The sequence below is a fragment of the Hyla sarda genome, chromosome 8, assembly GCF_029499605.1.
Source record: "Hyla sarda isolate aHylSar1 chromosome 8, aHylSar1.hap1, whole genome shotgun sequence".
Classification (NCBI taxonomy): domain Eukaryota; kingdom Metazoa; phylum Chordata; class Amphibia; order Anura; family Hylidae; genus Hyla; species Hyla sarda.
In genome coordinates, this window is record NC_079196.1 from 77,633,225 (window position 1) to 77,641,760 (window position 8,536).

The window sequence follows — 8,536 nt, forward strand, 5'->3', positions numbered from 1 at the left end:
GAAGTAGAGACATTTACCATGTTTATGTACATTATTAGGCTAGTACAGGGGAGAGCGAGCGGGGATATAACGATCGCTGCTAACGGCTTTAGAACAAGCGCATATCCCGGGATGTACTCAGGAAATAAGGTAAGGAAAATAGGTAAACTGTCAGTTGAAAGAGTTAAATGGCTGCGAGTGGCATTAAATGAAGCATATAAGTATGAATATATCTGGATTAGTTGAAAGTGTATTTATTGTGTTTGTTTCCAAGAAATGAATGGGATAATTTTACAGTATCACTTCTGAGAGTTCATTAAGTCCATCCGGAACTAAAGTACCCATTCGATATATCCAATACATTTCTTTTCTTTTCTACTGTTCAAAACGATTTGAGATATGTGTTGGAATTGCCTCTATGGGTATGATGGTTATAGGATGCTGTACATCAGGATGAGATTGTGCGCAATGCCTGGAGACTCCATGTAATAAAAATGTATTACGGATATTATAACGATGTTTATTTAATCGATTATGGAGGGGCTGTGTGGTGCGTCCTACATATTGTAGCGAACAGATACATTGTATAACATACATAACATGGTCTGATTGGCATGTTAATCTAGTTTTAATGTTAAATGTATCTCCCGTTTTTTTAGAGGTCAGGAAACCGCATACGGGTCAAAAATGAGCCGACCGGAGTCAGCGTTTGACTCCGGTCGGCTCATTAAAGTAAATGGAGTTCAGTGCTGGTCCGGCTGGGATACGGGAGAGCCCGGTTTGCCCCTCCCCCAGCCGTATCTGGCACTCGTAATGGAAAAACAAAGTGTGAATGCAGTCTAAGACAGATCAAATGTTCTCATAGCCGAGGGCTCAGTATCTTAAAGGGGTTCTCCGGTGCTTAGACATCTTATCCCCTATCCAAAGGATAGGGGATAAGATGCCTGATCGCGGGAGTCCCGCCGCTGGGGACCCCCGTGATCTTGCACACAGCACCCCGTTTGTAATCAGTCCCCGGAGCGTGTTCTTTCCGGGTCTGATTACCGGCGACCACGCGGCCGGCGGCGTGTGACGTCACGCCTCCGCCCCTGTGTGACGTCACGCTCCGCCCCTCAATGCAAGCCTACGGGAGGGGGCGTGACAGCTCCGGGGACTGATTACAAACGGGGTGCCGCGTTCAAGATCCTGGGGTCCCCAGCGGCAGGAGTCCCGCGATCAGGCATCTTATCCCCTATCCTTTGGAGCATAAGAGAAGTGTTAAAAAAAAAATAAATCATTAACCCTTTCAATTATCCCTTCCCCTAATAAAAGTTTGAATCACCCGGCATTTCCAAGAATAAAAAAAACACAGTGTAAATAAAAATAAACATATGTGGTATCATCGCGTGCAGAAATGTCCGAATTATAAAAATATACTACTTTTTAAACCACACGTTCAATGGCGTATGCGCAAAAAAATTCCAAAGTCCAAAATAGCGCATTTTTGATCACTTTTTATACCACAAAAAAGTGAATAAAAAGTGATCAATAAGTCTGATCAGAACAAAAATGATACAGCTAAAAACTTCAGATCACGGCGCAAAAAATGAGCTCTCATGGCGCCCGGAACACAGAAAAATAAAAAAGTTATAGGGGTCAGAAGATGACCATTTTAAACGTATAAATGTTCCTGCATGTATTCATGATTTTTTTCTGAAGTGATACAAAATCAAACCTATACAAGTAGGGTATCATTTTAACCGTATGGACCTACAGAATAAAGATAAGGTGTAATGTTTGCCAAAAAATGTACTGCGTAAAAACGGAAGCCCCCAAAACTTACAAAATAGAGTTTTTTCATCAATTTTGTCGCACATTGATTTTTTTTCCCGTTTCACCGTAGATGTTTGGGTAAAATGACTAATGTCATTACAAAGAAGAATTGGTGACGCAAAAAATAAGCCATCATATAGAATTTTAGGTGAAAAGTTTAAAGAGTTATGATTTTTTAAAGTTAAGGAGGAAAAATTGAAAATGAAAAAACGGAAAAAGCCCGGGTCCTTAAGGGGTTAATGGAATGAGTAACCTCGTCTTTACAGAGAATTGCAGTGACCATACAGTGTGAGAAGAAATGGTAAAATATTGTCAGAAGGTTCCTCAGTAAGATTGTAAGAAAGCTCGGCTAACATCTTAAAGGGGTACTCCGGCCCTGAGACATCTTATACCCTATCCAAAGGATAGGGGATATGATGTCTCCCCATGGGGGTCCCGCCGCTGGGGACCCCCGCAATCTTGTATTCGCCACCCACCTGTTTGAGCTGCACACAGCGGTGCCAGCTCACAAACAGCCGGGTGGCGACCACGGGGCCAGAGTATCATGACCACCCCCCCCCGCCTCCGTGTGATGTCACCCCCCCCGCCCCCCGTATGCAAGTCTATGGAATGGGGGGTAGAGGAGTGTACATGGGTGACAGAGGGGGGATGGCCAAGGTGGACATGGATGACAGGAGGGACAGAGGGGTGATTAGGGTGGAGGGACAATGGTGACAGATGTAGACTGGGGGGTAGTCAGAGGGGTGGATGGGGGGGGAAACATGTGTTGCAGAGGAATGGACAGAGGTGGCCAAGGTGGACATGGATGACAGGATGTGGACACGGGAGATATGGGGGTGAACAGGGATAACGGGGGTGGACAAGGATGACAAGGGGGATAAAAGAGGGGTGACAAAGGGATAGAGGGGTGAATAGGGGGGTAGACATGTGTTACAGGGGGGGTGGACAGGGAGGGGTGGACATGGGTGACAGGGATAGACAGGGGGTGGACATGGATGACAGGGGTGAGGGGGGGGGTGGACGGGGTTAAGAAGGGGTAACAGAGGGTACGAAAGGGTACAGTACCTTTTTGCCATATTTCTTCACTACACTGGCACAGTAATCAGGCGCAGCTTCCACCTTCCTCCCCTCTCCGGCAGGGCAGCGACTCAGGGCTCCGACAGGGCACTCACTCACTGGGACGCTGGGGGGGGAGGGGGACGCTGGGGCACGGGTCATTACACCGGCACGGTAATCCGGCAGAGCACCGCCAGTGAACTCACTCACTGGGCCGCTGGGGGGGGAGGGGGATGCTGGGGCACGGGTCACTACACCGGCACGGTAATCCGGCAGAGCACCGCCAGTGCACTCACTCACTGAGCCGCAGGGTGAGAGGAATGCAGGGGGTTGCGATGTGTGCACGCACAGCAAAGCGCACACATACTTCCCTTCCCCCCGCGGCGCCATAAATTTCAGACGCGCAGGCCAGGCCGGTGAATAAAAAAATAAAATATTTGCCGTCAAAATCCCGCGGCACCCCAGTTGGGAATCACTGCCTACTGCGGGAGGGGGGGGGGTTAATCTGGGGGTACTACCTGTCTACTGGGGGGGGGTCTAATCTGAGGGTACTACCTGTCTACTGGGGGAGGGGTCTAATTTGGGGGTACTACCTGTCTACTGGGGGGGGGTGTAATTTGGGTGTACTACCTGTCTAATGGGGGGGTCTAATTTGGGGGTACTACCTGCCCAATGATACATTTTCATAATTTTTCATAATTAATATTTTTATGACCATATTTCATAATTTTAACCCCTTAAGCACCGAGGTGATTTTGGCCTTAAGGACCAGAGCATTTTTTGCAGATCTGACCACTGTCACTTTAACCCCTTAAGGACTCAGCATTTTTCCGTTTTTGTATTTTCATCTTTTCCTCATCACCTTCTAAAAATCATAACGCTTTCAATTTTGCACCTAAGAATCCATATGATGGCTTATTTTTTGCGCAACCAATTCTACTATGGAGTGACATTAGTTATGTTACCAAAAAATCCACGGCGAAACGGCGAAATCATTGTGCGACAAAATTGAAGAAAAAATTTCCTTTTGTAAATTTTGGGGGCTTCCGTTTCTACGCAGTGCATTTTTTGGTAAAAATAACACATCATTTTTATTCTGTAGGTCCATACGGTTAAAATGATACCCTACTTATATAGGTTGGATATTGTATTACTTCGGAAAAAAATCATAACTACATCATGCAGGAAAATTTATATGTTAAAAATTCTCATCTTCTAACCCCTATAACTTTTTTAGTTTTCTGCATACAGGCCGGTATGAGGACTCATTTTTTGCGCCGTGTTCTGAAGTTTTTAACAGTCAAACCAAGAATCTTTTATTGAAAAGAATAATGATAGCAGTACAAAAGGCAAAAGATAAATAGTAAAATGCCTTTACAGGCATAAAATCACATAATAACAGATAAAACAGAGAACATGGAGGTTACATCATCTCGTTGGTTCGCACATAAACAAAGAACATTTGCATGGAAAACAGTACAAATACAGGGTAATGGCAGGATCGGTCGTCCCAAACAGTCACCTCAAGCACATATAATACCTAGGAAAATTCCCCGCCCCCCAGTTCAATATAGAGAAAGGCAATTCTGCATAGGTGGGCAATAAGAGGAGGTCTGCCATTCTTCCCATAATTTATCAAAATATTCCACCCTGTTCTCACGAATGGCAGACAATTTTTCACAAAGCATAATAAAGTTAACTCTATCGATAACCTTCTGAAATGACAATAACGGGGATTTCCATTGGGCCGCTATATGAATCCTGGTAGCCATAAGAATGAATTGAGCCATTCGAAAGGTGCGGAATGGCATCCTACTGGGTCTGTTGCTTAAAAGACAAAAAGATGGGGAACTGGGCATGCGGTCACCAAATAAATCTACCAGGACAGCATGAACCCTTCTCCACAATTGCGCTACCGTAGGGCAGCTCCACCAAATATGATGCATAGAACCAGTAGTCTGACATCCCCTGAAGCAAAGAGGAGACACCGATGGGTATAGTGTGTGCAATCTAGAAGGGACCATATAGACTCTATGTAGGATTTTAATAGATGTCTCCATCAAGGAGACCTGCCAACTACCCTTACTAATAGCCGTGCAACAAGCATGCCATTGGGGCAAAGATAGGGTCACACGGAGGTCACGTTCCCAGGCTACCATGAAGCGCAGTTTAGTATCAGTAGGGGGAGCATTTAGATGAGCATAAATGCGAGAAAGCATGCCTGGCAACGTAGGACCATAAAGCAAGGCTGCTTCATAGAATGTAGTATGTACCTGAAAGCCTTTAGGTCCCAACGAGGAGTAATATGATAGGATTTGAAGGGCCCGGAAATATTCCCCAGGCGGGAGTGTATGTATAGAGCAGAGTTGTGTTATGGTGATCAATTGTTTACCCACCAGCAGGTCAGATAATTTAGTTAGTTTAGCAGAGCGCCACCAAGAATATAAAGCGGTGGAAATGCCAGGTTGAAAAGAGGGATTAGAAAGAAAGGGGAGGAGGGGAGGTATAGGAGACTGCAGACGGAATTTGAAGCGAACCAGACGCCAAAGAGACAAGGAAAACAGAGTGATTTGCGCCAAAGAGGAGAGAAGAGCTGAGACAGGACAAGAGGACCACATCAAGGCGGAAAAAGAGTAGGGAGAGATAAGGGATGCCTCCAACCCCACCCATCTAGGGGCATTTTGCGTGGCGTGTGTGAGGGCTAATTGGGCCAGGCGAGCAGCATAGTAATATTTCAGCAAGTTGGGGACCGATAGGCCACCCACCCTTTTATGATAATGCATAACAGTCTTATTAATGCGGGGTCGTCTCCTGTTCCAGATGTAATGGGAAATGGTGTGTTGAAGAGAGCATATGTCTTTTTTCACTACCGGGATGGGAAGGGAACGGAACAAATACAGGATTCGTGGAAGAAAAACCATTTTGCATACATTTATGCGACCTATCGACGAGATATGGGGTACCGTCCACTTAGTGAGATCCGCTTTAATAGAGCGAAATAGTGGAGGATAGTTTGCCGCATATAAAGTTTTAAGGGATGAAGTAAGAGTAACACCTAGATAGGACAGGCCTTGGGAGGAATCATGAAACCCAAAATTTAATGAAATCAATTGACGTGTCAAAGGTGGGACATTGCAATACATAACCTCGGATTTGGCCACATTCACCTTCAACCCCGACAGCCCAGCAAACCTGTCCAAGAGGGTGAGTAAATTAGGTAAAGTAACTAAAGGATTCGTTAACGTCAGGAAAAGGTCATCTGCAAATAGACTAGTTTTATATTCCAGCGAACCCACCACAAGGCCCTTAATGTCAACATTGTCTCTAATAGCAACCGCCAAGGGCTCCATCACGAGCGCAAAAAGCGCCGGTGAGAGGGGGCATCCCTGGCGTGTTCCCCTCCCTATAGATATAGATGAGGGTGAAGTGGAGGGCAGCTTCAAGTAGGCCGTTGGGGCCGAGTAAATGCCACGCAACATGCTAACAAAGGGACCCGAAATGCCAAATTTCGACAGTACCTGAAACAGGTAGGGCCACAAGACCGTATCAAAGGCCTTTTCTATATCTAGCGCTAGGGCGACCATGGGAGTTTTAGTTACATCTGAATAGTTGATAAGGTTTAAGATCTTCCTAATATTATCTGGGGCTTGTCGGCCTGGGATAAATCCCACCTGGTCTTGGTGGATAAGAGAGGGCAAATAGGAATTAAGTCTAGAAGCCAGAATAGAGGTAAGTAGTTTAGAATCGACATTAAGAAGAGAGATAGGACGATAGTTAGAGGGTAGAGTGTGGTCCTTAGAGGGTTTAGGCAAGACAGTGATCAAAGCATCAAGAAATTCAGAGGGAGGTTTGGTGCCAGAAAAAAGGGAGTTGAAAAAGGAAACAAGATGAGGTATTAGCAAAGAGGAAAAGGTTTTAAAGTAGGAGGCAGAAAATCCGTCCGGGCCGGGAGACTTGCCCAATTTAAGACGGTCATTGGCCCATTCTACCTCCTCCACCGTGATGGGTCCATTCAAGGCCTCCCGGTCCAAAGCAGATAAAGATGGGTGAGACAATTGAGAGAAAAAGGCATTGAAAGAAGCAGAATAATTAGGGGGAGAAGGAGGAGCCGAGTAGAGGTGAGAATAGAAGGAAGAAAAAGCCTCATAAATACGATCAGGGTGGGATGTGCGGAGGCCCGGTCTCAACTGAACACTATGTACCCGGTTAAATGAGGAAGTTTTCTTAAGCATAGCCGCGAGCAACCTGTCAGGTTTATTAGCCAACCTATAATAGGTTGCACCCGTCCACCTCAAAGCTTTCTCAACCTTAGTAGAAAGCAGGGCATCCAACTGCAACCTAGTATCCGCAATAGACTTATAAAGATAGGGGGTAGGATCCTGCTGATGGGCAAAAACCAATCTAGACAATCTGGCCTCCAAGGCCGCCTGGACTCTAGACCTATCACGCTTAATACCCGAGGCCATAGAGATCAGGCGTCCGCGGATGTAAGCCTTATGGGCCAACCATGTCCAATGCGGAGACGATTGTGGGGAGCTATTTAAAGAGAAGTAGGAAGTAATATCACTCTCCAATTGGGTTTTAATTCTAGGCATAGTCAATAGAGACTCATTAAGTCTCCACCTAAATGGCAATATGAGAGTGGACATAAAATTAAAGACTGACAACACCAGATCATGGTCCGACCATGACACGGGTACATGACGAGCATAGACCAGCTGAGACACCGTCGCAGCGTTGACCAAGATCCAGTCTATCCTCGTGTAGTGGCGTTGGACCGGGGAATAATAGGTATAACCTCTACTGGCACCGTTATGTTCCCTCCATGTGTCCACAAGAGAGTGCATAGCAAACAGACTGGATAATAGGCGTTGTTGAGTCCCCGACCTACGAAACTGAACCGTATTAGAACGGTCCAACTTGCCATTATAAACAAAATTAAAATCACCAGCCCACAACAATGTCTCAAAAGTCAGGGAGTCAAGAATGGAACACATATCTCTAAAGAATAAAATAGGGTTGTCGGTGGGGGCGTAAGTATTCACAAGACAGATAGATTTCCCATACAGAGTACCTAAAATAATTAGATAACGACCTTCAGGATCACATTTCGCCTCCGTCACCTCAAGTGGAAGGGAGTTGTGCAAGAAAATAGCAACTCCTCTACACTTAGTGGTAAAGGACGCCCTGTACATTCTCACAAAAGATTTATGAAGAAAACTAGGGTAACAAGTCACAGTAAAATGCGATTCTTGTATACAGACTATGTCAGGTTTGAGGCGGACATATGTATGGAAAGCCATTTTCCGTTTGTTAGGGGAGTTAAAGCCCCTAACGTTATGTGATATTATCCTACACATATTGGGTAAAATTAAAAAAGCAAAATATCAAAGGAGAAGGCAAACCATCACCCACATATACTTTACAATAGGCGACGACCGATCCTGTTACACTGCCTCCATCACAAAGGAAAGGTGTAGCTGGTAAACCTCCTGAAACAAAAGAAAAAACAAGAACAAACCAAATAGAACAAATCAAAACAACACAATACTCAGGAAAGGCGGTCCAGGATCTCATCTGAACCATCGTACTTCCTGTGCCCCAACCGGGACAGGTGAGGCGCAACAGTCCACATTGCGTCTAGCCAGCTAAATAGGTGACCCAAGTAAAGGCACCAGGTCAGCCCAGA